Genomic DNA, 21,882 nt, shown 5'->3' on the forward strand with positions numbered 1-21,882 from the left:
TCTTCCCCCAACCCTGCCTCGTGGTCAATGGCGGATGAAGGGAAAACCGCCCAACATGCAGTTGGCAATGCGAATTGCAATTGACGGTAAGGGGGGGAATGGAAGTGTTGGGAGTGGGAATGAAGTGAATCTATCTCTTTCACTGGTGCAATGGAGTATTTCAATTAATGGAAGACACAGCCTTACACTAATACACATAATAAGGATATAACTGTCAAAAAAGATATATCGTGTCCTGCATGTATGTTTTATGGACTAACTACGGGAACGCCCTTTGACCTTTATACAACCACAAACGGAGGGAGGAGGGGTGATATTTTACAACAACCTTTTACAACAACATTTTACCACAACAATAAAATTAAAAAAACATTCTCATATCCACAACACTGCACCCTCCTCCCCTTAGGCACGTCCCGGGCCTATAACTTTTACCTTAGTGTGGCACGTAGGTGTAGTTCCCTCTACTTTTAACCTGACCCTGAGTGCGACAGTTTTAAAACATAAATAAATGTGTCCCGCTGCTCCATTGCACCCTGCCTAACAGACTTACGCCCACAGTTAACCGAATTGCGGAATGGTCTTCAAACTATACACTGACGGTGGGAAGCATTATTTACAATGACGCTATTTTTATTTACAAAACTAACCCAGGACCTGTGATTGTTCTTTCTGGGGGGGGAGACAGTCTGCTCTGCATCGACGCACCATTAAAGCACCCAAAAACGCACCAATACACCCCCAAGCACCAATCGGTGCACAGTCATCACTGTTCATGAATAAAAATAACCAAACAACCCCTAACCCTGCAGGTGATCTCTTGCTCTTCGGCTCCCTCTGCTGGTTATTATTATTTGGTCTTCCAGATGTTGTCATTCTTTTGCTTTGCTTACTGGCGGCCTATTTGTATTAAAACGTGTGCCCAATGTGTCCTTTTTATTTGCTTTATTTATGGCCCACAGGGCCGACTACGTGTGGTTCACCTGTGGGGCATCGGTGCCCTGTGGCCAAGGTCCGCCAGCAAGATTTCGGGCCCTCATGGCCGGTTCCAGCAGAGGGGCCATGCCCCAACCCATGGGGTCCATAAGTGGTGCTCGGCCACAGACATGTGGTCCATAATGTGGTGCATCGATGCAGACAGCTGGTTCTGGGAATTTCGGGCGCACAATGGCCGACCCACGCACGCTCCCCTCGGCACCCAATGGCGCACAGGTCATGTGGGAGACAAAAGGGGAAAGACAATTGAGCGAGGGGTAAGGTCACAAGGGTACACATCAATAAGGCAATGCAAGGCGAAATGCGTACGGAGGGTGAAGTGAGAAAGCTCGTCCCTACCGTACGTCACCCCCCTGTCACCTACCCTACCCTTGCCCTTACCCCATATGTACAAAAATCTACACATTTACAAATTCGTCACTACTGTCACGTCTTCCCCATATTTCCCCTATACCAAATTCGTCTCCACAATCCCTCTACTTCAAAATTTGCCATCACCAAATTCATCATCAATCATCATAAGGAGGCAGAGATGGAATTACGCACAATGTCACACCCACGTCATGATGCGTCTCACAATCCAAACATTTGCACAGTAAAAATAATAAAACATGGCATGGTGCGGAGTACCTGTCACCTCAGGTGAGTGGATGCAGATGGTGCGAGGAGATCCTTCATCCTAACTATCCTCTAAATGATTTTAACACACTTTACACTACCCGGGGTCTCTCCCTGCCAATCCATTGGCCAACTTACACTATGGGTTCTAAAAACCAATTCCCATTGACCAAACTGTGGTGCTTCTCAATTTGGGGTCTCACTCCCCCGATTCATCTCCCGGTGCCTCGCACAATTTCTGGGCTGCGACGTGTAGCTCTCCCAGCAGGTCTACCCACCTGCACACCTCCACCACTGCAGTTGCCACCCGAGCTTACCTAGCTCCTCACCCTAACCTAACTAACTGGGGCAGGCCCTCTTGGCTCTGTCACCCCATGGTGCCCTCTGGCACTGGGCTACCCGGGTCCGTCCTCCGGATCCTCGGGCCCCATCCACAACAACTACTACCGGCTCCCAGAGCCCACCTGCGGCCTCACCTGGCCGACATCCTCACAGTGGTGGAGCGCCCAACCAACTACACACACTAACAGGCTACACGCCCAGCCATTTCCACGACACTAATGCACCCATCCAAATACCATTCTTTCACCTCGCACCACAGATGCCAATATCCAACCACAATTTACCTATACCCTCTACCTAACACTTACACTACCCGCCCCGGGTATCCGTGATGGGGGTCCACTCTTCCCCCATTCACACCTTCGCACCATCCACTCCACTCCACAATTTCCACCATACTCACTCCACGACCATCCATTCCAATACTCCATACCATTTATTCCATACACCTGTTTTTCATTCACCTGTCGTTGCACACCTGTGCAATCCTACCTGGTGCCACCTGCACCCTCCTCCTCTTCCTGGACCAGTTGGTCAACACAACACACAATCACCACTACTCCCTCATACACTGCTCCACACACCTGTTCAGTTGCACACCTGTGCAATCACACCTGTTCAATCACACCTGTTCAATCCTCAAACACACGGCATCATCTCACCTAACTACTCCCCTCTGAAACTTGCGCTTCCCAGTCGTCCCTTTAAACTATTGCGCTCCCACGTCATTATCATCCACACTAAACTACCTGCATCCCCACTACAGGTATCAGTCACTAACTAAACCTTAACGTCACCTAAGGTCATCTTCGCTAGATCCCTATCAATATCCTAACCCACCCGGGCTAGGTTGTCAAAGCCACCCCATAAACTATTGCGCATTTGCCCCCACTGTAAGGGATGGTGGATTTGCCAACCCACCACATCGGGGGTCTCTCTATCAATTTTGCTCTTCCAAATTCCAACCAATTCAAAAATTTTCCATTTACTGCCAATTCTATTCACTTTTATAAATTTCGTATCAAATCACGATCACTATCACTATCACCCGTCTCCTTATTACATCCTCTCGGTGCGCCAATTCACGTCTACAGCCCGGCTTCGTACAGCCGAGCAATGAACGCGGGTCGTTTTGTGCCAGCTGCTGGATACGTCCCGCATTCGTGGCAGGGACGGGGGCTTACCCGGGCCGAGATCCCACGCACTACCTCGGCGTGGAGCCATCCAATGTCCCGATCTCGACCTGCCGGCATGTCTCAATAGCAAGTGGTCGCCATGACGACCCTTCCTATCGAGCTGCCCGCTCCGCCTAGTGGAGCCCGGACGCGGCCGTTCCAAGCGAGGCACAGCGTGGATCGCGTACGGCGGTTCTTTCGAAACCGCCGTGGTTCGGATCCCCGCTGGTCCTTGCGGCACGCGAAGCTGCCCGACGCGCACCGAGGGCCTGATTCGGCTATAAGTCGCTCTAACCGCTAAACCGGTTACCGTCGATGCTTCACCTGGACGCTTACATGCATACGCTACCCCTTTCTTGCTCATACATGCAGCCGTTTCCATGCTCCTCGTCGTACCTCTTCTTACACACCTCGGTACACTCATTCCGCTCACCGACTTGGTCACACACCTGACCACCGAACACCTTGGCACACATTCGTCGCTCGCACACCTCACCAACACACCTCTTCGCGCCCCTTTCTCGGTCACCTCCTTTGTGACAATCACAGGTGTGCTCTCACCCGCACACCCAACCACGTGCCTCACTACCAATTCCAGCGTGCATTCCCACTCACGCTCTACCATTCCAGGTGTGCATCCTTCCATTCCAGGTGTACATCCTCGCTCACCTGCCACAACCAACTCACGCTCCGTGTCACTCTCACTACTCTCACCTCCACTCTCGGTCACGCACTCACCCTTACTCTCGACAGCGCACTCTTTCCTCATGCACCTGTCCGTTACACACCTTTCTCGCGCACACTCTTCCGCACATTGTCCCGTTACACCCTCTGTAACACTCACCACAGGCATGCATTCTCCCTTACTCTTGACAGCATGCGCTTTCCCCATACACCCGTCCGTTACACACCTTTCTCGTGCATCCTCTTGCGCACACTTTTTCGTTACTTCCTCCGTAACACTCACCACACCGTGCTTCCCTGTGCTCCCTCGCACACGCGCTTCGACCGACTCACTCTTGACGGCACACTCACTCCTCGGCGTGCACTTTTTCCTCACACACCCCATGGTCGGACATTCTCGCACACCTCTTTCTTCGCACACCAGACCTGTCGCACACTTCACCAACGGCCTCTCACGAACACCCGGATCCAAACCAATCCCCAAGCCGACTGAAGCTTTCCTCACATCATATACATTGCCACTCACCTCCGTACCTCATCTCCGCACCTCCTTTGCCACCTGCAAACTCTTTATTTGGTTAGTGAGCATCACATCATGAGTTGAGCACCGACCTTGCACATATTCCATCACCTCCTCCTGGATTTCTCTTTTAGTTTCTGTTCGTCCCTTCTTAATTTCACTCACCTCTTCTTCCACTTCCTCTAATTTTTGTTTAACCTCTTTTATTTCTCGGTGCGTCTCCTCAAGTTCGTCCTCTAAGGCTACCGTGACCGTTTCTATGTGCGTCCTCACCTCCCGGTCCTTCGTCTCTATTACTTCTGTCACCTCTTCCAACTTCTTCGTCAACCCCTCATGTACCATCTGACATTCCTTCTGTGTCGCTATTAATTCATTTTTTATGTCCTTTTGTGTCGCTTTTAACCCCCCGATTATTGCAGTGTTCTTTTCCACTTGGTCCGCTAGTTCCCTTTGTCCGACTGTCAGCTGTTCTACTCCCTTCGTCAGATCCTCTATGCCCCCCTGTAACCTAGCCGTATTATTCCTCACTTCTTTCTCCATACGCTTCTCACCTCGCTTTACCTCCTCGCGTAGCCCCGAAACCTCCTCACCCACACCTCGTCGTATCTCCTCCTTCATCTCCTCCCTTTCTTTTGTAGATGCCGCCCTCATCTGTCCCAATTCATCCCTCTGAGCATCCAGTTTGGTTTCTACCCCGATTTTTACCTCCTCTATCTGCTCTCCCATTTGTTTAATTTCTCTGGCGGATTGCTCCCCTATCTCCCGCAATTTGTCCTCCATCCTATTTTCTAGCCCCATTAACCCATTTTTCACCTCTTTTATCCCGTTGTCTAACCCCTCAAAATTATTGTCTAACTTCCCAAATTTCTTGTCTAACCCCTCACCAGTACCCCTCGCTTCGTCCCTCATTACCCCCATTTGGCCCTCCAATCGCTCACCCTGAGCATCCATCCGGTTCCCCATTACCCCCATTTGGTTTCCCATTCTGTTTTCCATCCCTTTGAAATTATCGTCTGTTTTTACCATAAAGGCCATCATCTGTTTCATAAACAGGTTCAAATCCATTGGCATCTCGGGTTCGACTACCGCGACCATGGGCGCGGCTAAATTTGGTGCCGCAACAACCACGTGCGCGAGGACGCCATCTTGTGCGTCTGATACTCCCTCAACCTCATTGCCAATGTTCTCCTCCTCTCTTTCATCCACATACATTTCCCCTAGGTCCTGGGTCGATTCTACCCCGTCTATCTCTCCCACCGGCATCCCGTCGCCTTGACCAGCCATGGCGCGATTTCAAAATTCGGGTTTTTCTTTTAAAAAAAAAACAAATTTCGGCAGCTCGTAAGTTTGACCAAATTTTGTCTAGATGTTTTTTTAAAATTTGGTTCGGGCCCCGAATTCCACTCCCAGACACCAATTGTTACAGATCGCGGTTTAAGATGTTAGTTACCGAGCGGTTTGGTATTGCCGCGACCGTTACAGGATCCCTGACTCACCCGATTCACCCAGAACTTTGGCCGTATCGCACCGTAGCTGCTCAATGAGGGAAAAGACAAAAACGACGCAATGCAAGAGGAAAAGGAATAAAACGAGAAGACGTACAGACGAGTAATGGGGTTTATTATTTACACACACAAGCAAAAAGGAGCAATCAAGTTTTATTTACAACACATAAGACGCAGGTGACACAGTGCAAATTTTAGCTTACCTACAGACTTAATTAAATACCCAGGGACAGAACAAACAAAACAAACTCACGTATACAAGAAGGATGGAATGGAATGAATGTTGGAAGGAGGAATGGGAAGGTTCAGCTGGGGCAGATGGTTCGGGCTTGATCCCGCACGGGACGTCGGCTGGACCTCGACGGCCACCGATGCCACCGCTATTTGGTCCCCGCGGGGTAACGGGTTGAAGCTGCCTGGTGGAGTCAACGCTGCCTCTCTGGCTCAGCTCAGGGCGCGTCTGCCGTCTCTGGCGCAACTGCTGGCAATGGCCCTTGGCACCTTCTCTCTCTTGGCCCTGGTGTCTCCTCACCATTGACAACTCAACGCAACCAACGCAACCACTGACCACTCGACGCCACCACTTCTCACCACCGACTTCTTACCACCGCAACCAACGCAACCACTGACCCTCCTCTGGCAACCGACTCAGACCAACTCACTACTCACTTCCGTTTTGCGCCTTTTATAGCGCCTCCAGCGATTCAGCCGCCGGCGTTTTGGACACGCCCATCGGGATGCTCACCTCGGCCCTGGGTTGGTCGCGCGACCCTCGGGCTCCGCCCTGGATGACGACGGGCGGGCACGCCCCTCCTCCCCGCTATGATGAGGTGGAGACACGCCTTTCTTCCCCCAACCCTGCCTCGTGGTCAATGGCGGATGAAGGGAAAACCGCCCAACATGCAGTTGGCAATGCGAATTGCAATTGACGGAAAGGGGGGGAATGGAAGTGTTGGGAGTGGGAATGAAGTGAATCTATCTCTTTCACTGGTGCAATGGAGTATTTCAATTAATGGAAGACACAGCCTTACACTAATACACATAATAAGGATATAACTGTCAAAAAAGATATATCGTGTCCTGCATGTATGTTTTATGGACTAACTACGGGAACGCCCTTTGACCTTTATACAACCACAAACGGAGGGAGGAGGGGTGATATTTTACAACAACCTTTTACAACAACATTTTACCACAACAATAAAATAAAATAAACATTCTCATATCCACAACAATATCATTATAAGGTATGTTAAACCATGGCAACTCCTTATTTTTGTAGATTTAAAGGTCATGGATTATGAAAATAACACTTGCCACATCGACAAATGTGATCTTCATATCCAAAATGGCAGCCACCCAAAAATGTTGATATTTATAACCCGCTTCATTCACAGACCCAGGATAAAAACATTGATGAAAAAATATTCAGACTATTCATTTTGTATGCTTTGGAAATGCTAATTATTGAAATAACACTTGCCAGCTCGAAAAATGTTATCTTCGGATTCAAAGTGACGGATCAAATATGGCTGCCAGCGAAATATATCGATAAATATATGTTGCCTTTTCTTCCATAAACAGATTGTCATATAGCAAGTTTAAGTATGGAAAGGTTTTACTTTGGTATATTTAAGGGTTGCATAAAGAAATGATAGATGTACAGATTGAGGAATGTTTGTTAAAAACTAGACAAACAATCTCAGTGGCTGTTTCAATATGTGTCTAGTCCTGCCATCTCCTGAACAGGCACAGAGTGAAGTGCATTTCAGCATTGCCTTCAGACATCTGCAACGCCCATGGCATCCTTTCTTACAACCACAGTGTATCAGTTCATAGCATGACTTTGATGCTTCTGGGAGAGTGGTCCAGAGGGGCTGCCACTCAGTCAAGACCTTGATCCATCCCCAGTCAGAAGGGTTTGGTAACTGTGGATTGGAAGACAGACACATGCTCCAGCAATGGCACTGGTAACGGGCATGCTTTATGTGCTGCTCTAATGCAGCCTGTGTTGGTGGAACGTTTTCCAGTGAACGAGATTTCTGGGCGAACAGTTGCTTCCTGGCATCATTCACTCGACTGAGTTCACTTGTTCTGCAATACATGAGGACAACAAACTGCTCTATCATTTTCATACACTTGTCATTGATAGCATTCCCCATGTTCATTAGCTCTTCAAATGCTTCTGTGACCTCAGGGTAGACATTCCATGTTAACCATGCAGTCTTCTTTCCAATACCTGCAAACGACGACACCATGCCACAGCCAGTAAGGGCATGGAACATTGGAAGGACAGTAGATTTCCATGGGCCAATGGCTTCTTTTTTTTGTATAAAAGATCGAGGCTCGTTTAAGAGCTAGCACATCAAACACATATTAGCACATAAAACACCAAAAACATAAACGGACACGTAAAACCAGGAGGCCAGCTTGGAAATGTGGTTTTCCCAGGAAAGATCATGGCAGATAGTGAGACCCAAAAGCTTGAGTGATATAAATTCTTGGAGAGGATTGTTGAGAAAGTAGATGGGAGGGTTTTCCAGTCTGTCTTTTTGGAGAGACATAGTGAGAGTGTGAGATTTGTCAGTATTGAAAGACATGTTCCACTTGTTTGACCAGCCTGTGATTTTGTCCAGGTCTGCAGAGAGTGAAGAGACTGCTGCCTGCTGATCTGAGGGTTGAGATATGAAGTGGCAGACAGTGGAGTCATCAGCAAAGGGATAGAGAGGCTTTTCCAGAGAGTCAGAAAGATCATTGATGAATACCAAAAAAGCACAGGGCCGAGAACACTGCCTTGAGGAACTCCAGCCTGAACAGTAAGGGGAGATGAGAGAAATCCATTCAGGGCCACACGTTGACTGCGACCGGAAAAGAAGTCCACAAGCCATGCATGGAGATTTCCATGCATACCATAGGATGAGAGTTTGGTGAGCAGAGTGGGGTGCCAGAACGTATCGAAGGCACTAGATATGTCAAGGGAGACAGCTCTGATTTTCTGTTTGGCGTTGAGGGCCTCCATCCATTGTTGAGACAGCAGAAGCGGCATGTCCAGAGTAGAGTGACCTGATCTGAATCCAAGTTGATGATCCGAGATCGAGCCATTGGAGAAGAGGAAAGATTTAATATCAGAAGCGATGATGGATTCCATGACCTTGCTGATGATTGAGAGCAGACTGATTGGTCTGTAGTTGCAAGGATCTGTTTTTGCACCTTTTTATGTAAAGCGGTGATGTTGGCCGATTTACAAGCTGATGGTAGATGACCTTGAGCAAAAGAGAGGGTGAAGTTAACAGAGAGAGGGAGTGAAAGAGCTACAGAGAAGGATTTTAGGACCCGTGGACTGATGCCGTCTGGTCCAGTTGCAGAATCAGAATTGAGGTTTGACAGAAACTTCTCCACCTTGTCAGGAGAGAAGGACACAGAGTCCAGGAGCAGCTGGGTACGACTGGGTCAGGTGGGTACAGAGAGAGATGGGTTTGGGACACAATATTTTGAGGCAAACACAGAGTTGAGGCATTCAGCTTTTTCACGTGCAGAGTCAGCTGTGTAGCCGTTTGAGGTAAGGGAGGGGATGGAATGGGAACAAACATCAGAAACAGATTTGACCAGACGCCACCAGGATTTGGAGGAAGGAGATAGGTTTGAGAGTTCAGTCTTGACAAAAAAAAACCACCTTTAGAGGCCATTTTTCCCCGCAAGCGGGGGTTGGCCTTTTTCGGAAACTGTGGTTGTTGTTGTTTTTTGGTCCCCTTTTTGAAGCAATGTTTTACGGCCGGATGCCCTTCCTGACGCCAACCCTTTTTGCCGCCTTTAATGACAAGCAGGGAATTACCAGTGAACTGGTACTCAATTTTCCGACCTCGGAAGGATGACAGGCTGAGTCAACCCCCCTGGCGTTAATTCAGCGATTGACCGGGATTCGAACCCAGGATCCTAGGATCCTAAGCCGGCACCCACAAGTCAGTCTTGACAGAAGAGAGATATTGTTTCCTGGCTCTCCTGACGGTAGACACACAGTTGTTCTGGGCTATGTGAAGAAGTGAGATTGCCTTTAGTTGGATTAGCCTTCCAAGAGGCAAAGGCAAGTTGTTTCATGGCAACTGCCTCACCACAAGATTCTGTGTACCATGGACGGGAGGAAGGGTATGACAACTGAAGATGAGATGGGATAAATCTGTGCATGAGAGAGAGCAATTTTCCTTGGAAGAATTCCCAGGATGAGTTGATGTCAGAGGCAGTGGAGATGGGAGACCAATCCAGGTGATTGATGGCTGCCTGAACACCGTGCCAGTCGGCCTGGGTGAAATGCCAGACTCGACAACGCTGAGGAGGCTCTCTGAGAATGGCCAGAGAGATGTTCACTTTAACAAGCACATTATCAGATGAACCGATTGGAGCAGAAGAAGAACAGACTTTTGCAGGGAAGTTTGTCATAACCAAGCCTAGAAGAGATGATGTACCGTTGATTGAGATTCGGGTTGGGAAATTGAAAGATTGTGTCAGTCCCAATGAGTCGCAGAAGTCCTTTGCTGAGGTGCCATGGCTGGTGAGGGAGGTACCCACACCCAGCCAGCTGGCATGATGACAGTTGAAGTCACCACATATGAGGAAGAGAGAGTTGGGATGAGTGGATAGAAGTTGGTCCATGTTTTCAGACAGCGAGATGTAAATGGAGTCATCACTATTTGGTGGACGGTACAGAACACCTATGAACAAAAGGTGGGAGCGGAGGGGAAGCCGTAACCAGAGGTACTCCTGGGGGTGAGGTGGAGAGAGGGCAGTGCAGGGAGAGTGAGGCAGAGAGTTTTTGATAAAGATAGGAACCCCGCCACCAGGACAAGGCTCAGGTCTATCATTCCGGAGGAGGGAGTAACCATGAAGAGAAATTAAGGAATCAGAGACATCTTGAAGGATGAAAGTTTCTGTTAAGCAGATTAAGTCTGGTTTGTCTGAATCAACCTATATGGGGAGATCAATCAGGTTTGAGCGAAGGTCCCGGATGTTTGAGGTCCATATCGTTAAGGAAGAGGGAGGGGGAGCATCGGATACAGGACAGGGGAGGGGAGGGGAAGGGTATGGAAAAATGAGGGAGGAGAGGGGTAGGTAGGGAGAGCTGTTGACAGTGTGTCGGAGATTGCAGGAAAGCTCGGAGAAGGGAAAGGATGAGGAGCACAAAAGATTTGATGGTGATGGGATGAGGCACAGTGAGGTGTTGTTTGAGGAGCAGCAGAGTGAAGTCGAAGGTTGGAGGATGTGGAGGTATGAGTTGGAAGGGAGAGGAAGCGGGGAGGAGGCAGCTTTGTGGAGGAGGGGTGAGAGGGGAGAATTGAAGAAAAATGGCGAGGTGGGAGTTTTGAAGGGGCGGGGTGAGGAGGTAATTTGAGGGAGAGTGGTGAGCAGGGAGATTTGAGGGTGAGGGGTGAGTTGGGAGTTTTGAAGAGGGGTGGGTTGGGAGTTTTGAAGGAGAGGCGTGAGGGGAGAGATTTGAGGGGAAAGATTTGAGGGGGAGGGGTGAGGAGGAAATTTGAAAGTTTTGAATGATTAAAGCAAATCGAACATTTGTTACAGACTGGGTTTCTTGAGATATTCAAATCAGAGATCAGTTTGAGGAGGGGTGGAATGAGTGCGAGTTTAGAGAATGAAGAAAAAAAGAATTGTACGAGATTGAATTTTTTTTTTGTGATGCAAGGATTTAATGCGGAAATTGATTGCAGCCTTTTGAACAGGAAGTAAAAAAGGCGAGTTGGAGTCTGCAAAGGAATGCAACATGGCAGGGGGGAGTTTAAACATTTTAAAAGCAAAACCACAGGTTGAACACGTGGACACGGGCGGGGGAGGGAAGAACACGTGGACACGGGAAGGGGAGGGAAGAACACGCGGACACGGGCGGGGGAGGGAAGAACAAGTGGACACGGGCGGGGGAGGGAAGAACACACGGACAGGGGCGGGGAGGGAAGAACACGCGGACACGGGCGGGGGAGGGAAGAACACCTGGACACGGGCGGGGGCAGGAAGAACACCTGGACAAGGGCGGGGGAGGGAAGAACACGCGGACAAGGGTGGGGGAGGGAAGAACACGCGGACACGGGCGGGGGAGGGAAGAACACCTGGACAAGGGCGGGGGAGGGAAGAACACGCGGACACGGGCGGGGGAGGGAAGAACACACGGACACGGGTGGGGGAGGGAAGAACACGTGGACACGGGCGGGGGAAGGAAGAACACCTGGACACGGGCGGGGGAGGGAAGAACACCCGGACAAGGGCGGGGGAGGGAAGAACACACGGGCGGGGGAGGGAAGAACACGCAGACACGGGCGGGGGAGGGAAGAACACGCGGACACCGGCGGGGGAGGGAAGAACACGCGGACACGGGCGGGGGAGGGAAGAACACGTGGACACGGGCGGGGAGGGAAGAACACGTGGACACGGGCGGGGGAGGGAAGAACACGTGGACATGGGCGGGGGAGGGAAGAACACGCGGACACCGGCGGGGGAGGGAAGAACACGCGGACACGGGCGGGGGAGGGAAGAACACGCGGACACGGGCGGGGGAGGGAAGAACACGCGGACACGGGCGGGGAGGGAAGAACACGCGGACACGGGCGGGGGAGGGAAGAACACGTGGACACGGGCGGGGGAGGGAAGAACACATGGACACGGGCGGGGGAGGGAAGAACACGTGGACATGGGCGGGGGGGGGGGGAAGAACACATGGACACGGGGAGGGGGGAAGAACACGTGGACACGGGCGGGGGAGGGAAGAACACGTGGACACGGGCAGGGGAGGGAAGAACACGTGGACACGGGCAGAAAGACCACGAGGAGAGAAGGTAATTATTATTATTATTGTTATTTTAAAAAAAATTCTTTTTGTATTTAAGACATCACGCCTCAACTGGGACGGCAAACAAATCATAATAAATGCCCAAGATCAAGGACACTGAACCACGAACCAAGGATAATCATTGAAAATGAAGACGTTGTGGCGGACACGAAAGCTCACTGGCGTGATGGCATCATTCCGCGCACCAAGTGGGCGTCGGCCACGCCCGAGGGGTAGGCGTGGCCTCGGGATATACACGGGGCTCGCAGCCCCGAGCTCCGGAGTGCTACAGTGGAGCTCTTCCAATAAAGACTCTTTCTTGTTACCTGCGTTGTCCGCTTCCCTTCTTGGTAAGCAAGTCGTGCGCGTAGCATCGCACTACATTGGTGACCTCGACGTTGGCTCAGCCGTAGCTGACCAACCGAACACGCCATAGCAATGGCAAACAACGCAGTTGTGGTCAAACTCCCTGAGTTCTGGGAGGCTCAGGCCGAGGTCTGGTTCGTTCAGGCCGAGGCCCAATGTCGGCTTTGGCGCATCACGAGCGACGAGACCATGTACTTCCACATGGTCGCCTCCCTCGGGCCCGGCACAGCCGCTCGCGTCGTGTCTGTCCTGAGGAACCCACCAGCCGACCACAGGTACGAGGCGATCAAGCGTCTCCTCCTCGCCACGTTTGGCCTCCCAGAGGACGCAAGAGCCGACCGCCTCCTGGACCTCCCCGAGCTAGGCGACACGTGACCGTCGGTCCGAATGGACCATATGCTGTCGCTGCTGGGCGACGAAACCCCGGATTTTCTATTCCGAGCGCTATTTCGACGCCAGCTGCCGGCACGAGTACGCCTCGCGTTGGCCGGTTCCATGATAACGGAACCCCGAGCTCTCGCTGCCGAGGCCGACAAGTTCTTTGCGGCTTTGGACACGCGGGTGAGTTTCGGTGCGGCCGTCGCGGCTCCCGGGGCTGCGGCTGCACGCCCCTACTCTGAGCCCGAAACTGCTGCGGGTGACCACCCCTACTATGCGACGCACCGCGTGGCCGCTGAACCTCCTGCGGGTGACCACCACTACTCCGACGGGCGCCTCATGGCATACGCCACGCCATGCCCACCTCCACCGCCGCGGAAAAAACCGCAAGCCTGGTGCCGGTTTCACACCAAGTTCGGCCATGAGGCTCGGCAGTGTCGCCCGCCGTGCTCATTCGGCAGGTCGGGAAACGCCCGGGCCGGCGCTCGGCAGCGTCCCTGAGCGCCGGCCGGTCAAACAGCCTACTATTCATCAAGGACACCTTGTCCGGGCGCCATTACCTATGCGACACAGGAGCGCAGGTGAGCGTCGTCCCCGCCGGTACGTCAGACAAGCAAACCGTGGTCCGGGGCCCCGCGCTGCTTGCCGCCAACGGTACGTCCATACGCACATACGGAAAACGTTGCCTCTCCCTGCGGTTCGGAGGGCAAGTTTGCCGGTGGTCATTCGTCACCGCTGACGTGCCCATGGCACTGCTTGGCACAGACTTCCTGTGTACAAATGGGCTGTTGGTCGACGTAAAGCACAGACGCCTCATCCAGGCTGAAACGTTCAGCTCACTCGCTTGCGCGCTGCCTAGCTCGTTGAGCAGCTCACCGAGCGGCTCGCCGAGCGGCTTGCTGAACGGTTCGGTGCCGGCGAGGTTGATCTGTACGCTTCCGGCAGCGGACGAGTTCGCCCGCCTCCTCGCCAGCTTCCCAGCCCTCACGCGGCCCACCTTCTCGGCGGGGGCCGTCAAGCACGGGGTGGTACATCACATCCCCACCGCCGGGCCACCGGTCTACGCCCGGGCACGCCGCCTCGAGCCAACGAAGCTCGCGTTAGCTAAGGCAGAGTTCGCTACGCTGGAGCGGCTCGGCATCATGCGGCGCTCCAAGAGTGCTTGGGCGTCGCCGCTCCACATCGTGCCAAAGCCCGGCGGGGGATGGCGACCGTGCGGGGACTATCACCATCTCAATGACGCCACCACCCCCGACCGCTACCCTGTCCCCCACATTCAGGACTTTTCCGCCCGTTTGGCGAACATGTCCTTCTTCTCGAAGGTGGGCCACATACGCGGATACCACCAGGTCCCCGTCAGGCCGGAGGACATCCCGAAGACGGCGGTCATCACGCCATTCGGACTGTTCGAGTTCCTTCGGATGCCCTTCGGGCTGTAAAATGCAGCTCAGGCGATCCAGCGGTTAATGGACAGCGTCTTGCGCGACTTGGAATTCGTCTACATCTACCTGGACGACATCCTCGTCGCAAGCGCGTCCCGCGAAGAGCATCTCCGCCACCTCCGCATGCTCTTCGAGCACCTGGGCCAGCATGGCCTCATCGTGAACCCCGCCAAGTGCCGGTTCGGCGTCGCCGAAATCGACTTTTTGGGGCACCGCGTCACCAGGCACGGGGCCGTCCCCCTGCCGGCCAAGGTGGAGGCGGTGAAGGGGTTTCCGCGCCCCCGCACGATCAGGGGGCTCCAGGAGTTCCTGGGCATGGTGAACTTTTACCATCGGTTCCTGCCCCGCATCGCCCAGCTCCTGCGCCCCCTGCACGAGGCCCTCCGGGGGAAGCCGGGCAAAGGTGACGTTGCTTGGACCGAGCAGATGGACGCGGCGTTCGCGGGCGCGAAGCTCGCCTTTGCTAACGCCACCATGCTCGCGCACCCGGCGCCCGATGCACCGATCACCCTCACCACCGACGCTTCGGATTACGCGGTGGGCACGGTGCACGAGCAATGGGTGCGTGGTGCTTAGCAACCGCTGGCGTTCTTCAGCCGGCAGCTTCGCCCACCCGAACGCCGCTATAGTACCTTCGACCGCGAGTTGCTCGGGCTTCACCTGGCGGTCAGGCACTTCCGCAATCTGCTCAAGGGCCGTGCGTTCACGGCCTTCGTCGACCACAAGCCCCTGGTCTTCGCAATGGCCAAGGTCGCCGAGCCGTGGTCGGCCCTTCAGCAGCGTCACCTCTCGGCCGTGTCCGAGTACACGACGGACATCCGGCAAGTCGCAGGGAAGGACAACCCAGTGGCGGATTGCCTTTCCCGGTCCGTCGCCCACGCAGTCCACCTCAGCATCGACTATGCCCAGATGGCGGTGGACCAGACCGCCGACCCCGCCGTCCAGGCCTTGCGGACCGCCGTCACGGGCCTCCGCGTCACCGAGGTGCCGTTCGACGGCGCGGGCACGGTCCTCTTGTGCGACGTCTCCCTCGGGCGGCCCCGCCCCGTCGTGCCCGCGGGCTGGCAGCGCCGGGTTTTTTTACGCCATCCACGGCCTGTCCCACCCGGGCACGAGGGCCTCCCTGAGGTTGGTCGCCGGCAAGTTCGTCTGGCATGGCCTCCGGAAGGCCGTCCACGGTTAGACCAGGACGTGCCTCGCGTGCCAGCGCGCGAAGGTGCACCGCCACACCCAGGCCCCGTTGGCCCCGTTTACGGTGCCGGAACATAGGTTCGACCACGTTCACGTGGACCTGGTGGGACCTCTGCCCCCCTCGCGGGGTTTGACCCATGTCCTCACAATGGTGGACCGCACCACCCGGTGGCCGGAGGCCGTGCCTTTGGCGGCGACGACGGCGGCGGACGTCCCGCAGGCGTTCATCGCCACCTGGGTCGCCCGGTTCGGCGCCCCCTCGGACATCTCGTCCGACCGCGGCCCCCAGTTCACCTCGGAGCTCTGGGGGGCGGTCGCGCGGGGGTCGGGGTCCAGGTGCACCGAACCATGGCCTACCACCCCCAGGCCAACGGCCTGTGCGAGCGCTTCCACCGCTCGTTGAAGGCCGCGCTCCGGGCCACCCTCCGTGACAGCGGCTGGGTCGACAGGCTCCCCTGGGTCCTGCTGGGCCTTCGGACGGCGCCCAAGGACGACCTGCGCGCATCCGCGGCAGAGTTGGTCTTCGGGCAACCGCTGCGGGTGCCGGGCGAGTTCCTCCCCGACCCCACGGCACCATGGTCCGCGGCGCAGGAGCGTTCCGCGCTGCAGGAGACCGCCCAGAGGTTCGCCCCAGTGCCGACGGCGCACCACGGGCACCCACCTACGCACGTCACCCCGGAGCTTCGCACCGCGGAGTACGTCTTCGTTCGGCACGACGCCCACCAGACGCCACTGCGGCCCCCGTACGACGGGCCTTTCCACGTGCTGGAGACCGGGGTGAAACATTTCACCTTGGACATCGGCGGTACTCCTGACTGCGTCTCAGTGGATCGCCTCAAGCCGGCCCACCTCGACGTGGACCACCCACCCCGCCGGCACGCCACCCCCCGGTCCTGCACCCATCCTGGGTGCAGCCGGAGGCATCCCAGCTGGCATCCCTGCACCCCGGACGCCGCCAGAGGGCGCTTTGGCCGGGTCATCCGTTTGCCCCGCAAACTGACCCTCCAGGTGTTCTGGGGGGGCGTGTGTGGCGGACACGAAAGCTCACTGGCGTGATGGCATCATTCCGCCCACCAAGTGGGCGTCGGCCACGCCCGAGGGGTAGGCGTGGCCTCGGGATATACACGGGGCTCGCAGCCCCGAGCTCCGGAGTGCTACATTGGAGCTCTTCCAATGAAGACTCTTTCTTGTTACCTGCGTTGTCCGCTTCCCTTCTTGGTAAGCAAGTCGTGCACGTAGCATCGCACTACAACGTTATGCTCATGTACGACCTGATGATTCCATCGAGCGTGAACAGAGAAAACAAAGCATTGCATCCGGACATTGCGCTCAGGAACAAAAAGGAAAAGACAGCATTGATGATTGAGATATCAGTACCCAGCGATTTTGGCCTAAACAACACAGAAATCAAGAAAATGATCAAATGCCCGGACCTCAAAAATGAGGTCAGGAGATCTTGGAAGCTGAAGAGCATCGAAATTGTACCAGTGATAAATTGGACCAACAGGAATGATGAAGAAGAACCTCACTGATTAAAAAAAAAACATCCCCGGGAATATTACCACAAATGAACTACAACTGGAGGCAATCCGGGGTTCGGTGACAGTCCTGAAAAGATGACGATCCCTTGGAACAGAACTGAAAATGTTCAACAGTTTGGTCCATGAACCGTGATCCTTTACCGAAGAGGAGGTGGATACTTTGGGTCCTGGGAGGACTTCGTTCCACCTCCTGAAACCCGCAAATGGAGATAACAACCAACGACATACGATTTACTGTAGTCATGTATATTATATACACTACAAATACAGTACACCACACACGATTACACCATACACTATACTTGTCATTCTTAATCTTATAGTTATACTTTCCATTCATTTAGTCTGCTTGTTTCAGCCTTTCTCATATCATTTGCATATTTAAAAAAAATGCTTCCTTTTACAATTACAATCACAACAACAGCTCGGCTGCGTCTTGACGTCAAGCGCAATTCCCGCAACGTCACACGTAATCTCCGTGACGTTAAACGTAATCTCCGTGACGTGAAACGCAGTACAGGTTTCGGCGTTTCTTGTTGAGCTTCTTTGCCGGTCATTCCATTTGATTGAGTTTCTGTAAATATATATTTTCAGTTTAGTGTCTCCTATTGTACGTTATCATCATCAGGATGCAATAAGAAAGGTAAGAGGAGCGGATACTTGGTGACGGCTTTTAATATTACCTTGTGGCTTGTTAATGTTAACCGCCGTGCACGGCCATGTGCTGACGTTTGTGTATTCCACCCATTGAATGAATAGCTAGCTCATTTACATTAAAAAATTGTACTTTAAAAAATGTCATTTAATCTATACTTTCATTGTCCATTGTTACATACTTTTGAATATAGAGAAGGGGTCGAGGCTCATAGAATTAGAAGCGCTCGAAGATGAAGGGTGTATGGTAGCAGCTTGGTTTGTATGGGAGATGTTTGGAGGTAGCACGAGCAGTATGAGTTACAATGGAAGGATTGGAGGGCAACTGTGTTCTCTTCTAACCAAAGTCTACCCAGTTAGAGTAGAGTAGAGTAGAGTGTGCACTATCTTGTGTTTTCAGAGATTGAATCGTTCAAATGTTGACAAACCTTGGAATCGAGTCACGTGTTTTGGTTGGATAGTTTGGTAGATTGCATTTGATTTGATGTCATAGTCGTTGTGTGTGTGGAAGCTCCCACAATTGGGTTCAGATTGGGATTTTGTGGATGTGGCACAGTATGCGGGGCTTGTTGACTTAGAAAAGTAAATAACTTAGAAAAGTAAATAACTTAGAAAAGGGCTTGTAGAAAAGTAAATAACTTAGAAAAGCTCTTGTAGAAAAGTAAATAACTTAGAAAAGGGCTTGTAGAAAAGTAAATAACTTAGAAAAGGGCTTGTAGAAAAGTAAATAACTTAGAAAAGGGCTTGTAGAAAAGTAAATAACTTAGAAAAGTAAATAACTTAGAAAAGTAAATAACTTGGAAAAGTAAATAACTTAGAAAAGTAAATAACTTAGAAAAGTAAATAACTTAGAAAAGGGCTTGTAGAAAAGTAAATAACTTAGAAAAGGGCTTGTAGAAAAGTAAATAACTTAGAAAAGTAAATAACTTAGAAAAGTAAATAACTTAGAAAAGTAAATAACTTAGAAAAGGGCTTGTAGAAAAGTAAATAACTTAGAAAAGGGCTTGTAGAAAAGTAAATAACTTAGAAAAGGGCTTGTAGAAAAGTAAATAACTTAGAAAAGTAAATAACTTAGAAAAGGGCTTGTAGAAAAGTAAATAACTTGGAAAAGGGCTTGTAGAAAAGTAAATAACTTAGAAAAGTAAATAACTTAGAAAAGGGCTTGTAGAAAAGTAAATAACTTAGAAAAGGGCTTGTAGAAAAGTAAATAACTTAGAAAAGGGATTGTAGAAAAGTAAATAACTTAGAAAAGGGCTTGTAGAAAAGTAAATAACTTAGAAAAGTAAATAACTTAGAAAAGGGCTTGTAGAAAAGTAAATAACTTAGAAAAGGGATTGTAGAAAAGTAAATAACTTAGAAAAGTAAATAACTTAGAAAAGTAAATAACTTAGAAAAGGGCTTGTAGAAAAGTAAATAACTTAGAAAAGGGATTGTAGAAAAGTAAATAACTTAGAAAAGGGCTTGTAGAAAAGTAAATAACTTAGAAAAGTAAATAACTTGGAAAAGTAAATAACTTGGAAAAGTAAATAACTTAGAAAAGTAAATAACTTACAAAAGTAAATAACTTACAAAAGGGCTTGTAGAAAAGTAAATAACTTAGAAAAGTAAATAACTTAGAAAAGTAAATAACTTAGAAAAGGGCTTGTAGAAAAGTAAATAACTTAGAAAAGTAAATAACTTAGAAAAGGGCTTGTAGAAAAGTAAATGACTTAGAAAATAAATAACTTAGACAAGTAAAAGTAAATAACAACTTAGAAAAGTAAATACTTAGAAAAGTACCTGAGAGGAAGGGGGTGTGCATCTGCACACCAGAAGAGTTGGAGATCCTTCTCGGCTCGCTGAACATGTTGAGATCTTGCAATTGTTCATACTGCAGACTCCCGACGCGATGCAGACCGGTGCAAGGCCCAAACTGTGGACTGGCATGTTTACCCAAACCACTGGCCACTGGATAGACTTTGAATTTTGTGGAAGTGCTTCCTATAAACATGACAGACTTTGTGATTTATTTAATGGACATCTGCAATTGGGAAAATGATTCTGTGCTTCATTACAAACTACGAGTAGATGGTATTTATCGAATACGTACCCTGCGCAGTCAACTTGGTGCGAGCCAACTCTTCTGTTTTTGAACGTTTTTACAGCGTAGCCTATAGGGCAAAGCCATCTAGAACAGTGTTAGTCCGTATGTGTGTATGTATGGATGTATGTCCCTCAAACGTACACCAATCAGAGCTGAGGATCTGGTCACATGACAGGGTGATGTGATTACGTCTGTCATTACGGCGGTCCAGCGGCTGACTCTCCACACACCACCATTTTGATTTATATGCCGAACATATCGTTGAACCTGCCATATATATCACAATCGCCATGCTCTACTTTTACGTTTTTCATTCAGTTTGAAACACAAACAAACCGATTGTTAAAATGACCATCAAATATCGAAAGCATCGGCGTTGCGTCTCTTCCAACAAAACGGTACATACCCAACCCTTGTGGGGTATAATCTAGATTACAGTAGATCTTCCCTCAGTTCTGTAAGTAAAACGTACCTCACAGATGTCTGGATCCCTCCAAATTTCTTTGTTTAATGCTATTAACAGCACTAGGACGTGCCCGTACGTGGGTGCCCGTTCGGAAAAACATTCCAAACCGCGTGGCAGTAACGACCACAGAACCCCCCCCCCCCTCTATTTACATGAAATGGTTTGGTCCATTCGCAAAGCCAAAGCGAACGACCACAGAACCCCCCCCTCTATTTACATGAAATGGTTCGGTCCATTCGCAAAGCCAAAGCGAACGGCGAACGGCTAAATCGCCATAGCTCGGTAACTACTTCTCCGATTAATATGAAACCTTGAAAAGGCACATCCTCGGGTCCCCAGCAATATACCTGGCAAGTTTCAAGTATATCGGACCCGTGGTTGTCGAGAAACAGCGGTCACAGACACACAGACATACACACAGACATACAGAGATTACTGGAATTATAGATAGATTAGCGACTGTTTAAAAAACTAATCATGTGTGTTTGTGTTTTATAATATTTTACAAGCCCGGCTACGCCACTGTTGGACTTCGGTCTTGTTTTTCTTTGATCCAATGTGGCTGCCAGACCTCGGGAACGATGACATCATAAATTTATATTATTTGATATAATTGTTGCATAGAACTCGCTCAATAAATTTCAAACTGATCAGACAAAGCGTAGTCCATGTGGAATTAGGACATCATAATTACGGCACCAGTGACATCATCGTTAATACCTATTCCCCATGTGGAGTTCTTTACAATGAGCCACATTTCAATTTTTTCCATGGAGCGGTTTTGGAGATAGAGGTGCAACGTTTTTCGGTTTTTGCAAGATGGCACCTGTACCATGTGACATATGACGTCATAATTATCATTAAAATATTCTTCAGGAGGAGGTGCTCCTATGGTGAAAATTTTCTGTCCATCAGACCAACAGTTGTTGAGAAAAAAAAAATCATACTCATCGGATCAAGCGTTATACTTGTCGAATTATGACGTCATAATGAAGGCACCGATGACATCGTCAACATATCCTATTCCCCATGGGGAGTACTTGACAATGAGCCTTGTTTCAACTTTTTCCATTGAACGGTTTGGTAGATATCGAGGTG

The 21,882-nt window shown here is 50.8% G+C and overlaps 1 protein-coding gene across 4 annotated transcripts in view; it reads left to right on the forward strand.

Annotated features, from left to right (window-relative positions):
* The window catches only part of SLC39A14 (solute carrier family 39 member 14), a 159,371-nt gene that overhangs the window by 45,447 nt on the left and 92,042 nt on the right, over positions 1-21,882 (forward strand). Inside the window, exon 1 of one of the 4 annotated variants that reach the window (XM_068101067.2) lies at positions 18,020-18,224. The exons of 2 other annotated variants lie outside the window; for them this stretch is intronic. The gene's annotated coding sequence lies outside the window, so the exon portion shown is untranslated. Of the gene's footprint in view, positions 1-18,019; positions 18,225-21,882 lie in introns of those variants that run through there. One more of the 4 variants, XM_068101068.2, reaches the window with a different exon arrangement.

This window comes from Myxine glutinosa, chromosome 4 (assembly GCF_964187855.1).
Source record: "Myxine glutinosa chromosome 4, kmMyxGlut1.1, whole genome shotgun sequence".
In the NCBI taxonomy this organism is placed as follows: Eukaryota; Metazoa; Chordata; class Myxini; order Myxiniformes; family Myxinidae; genus Myxine; species Myxine glutinosa.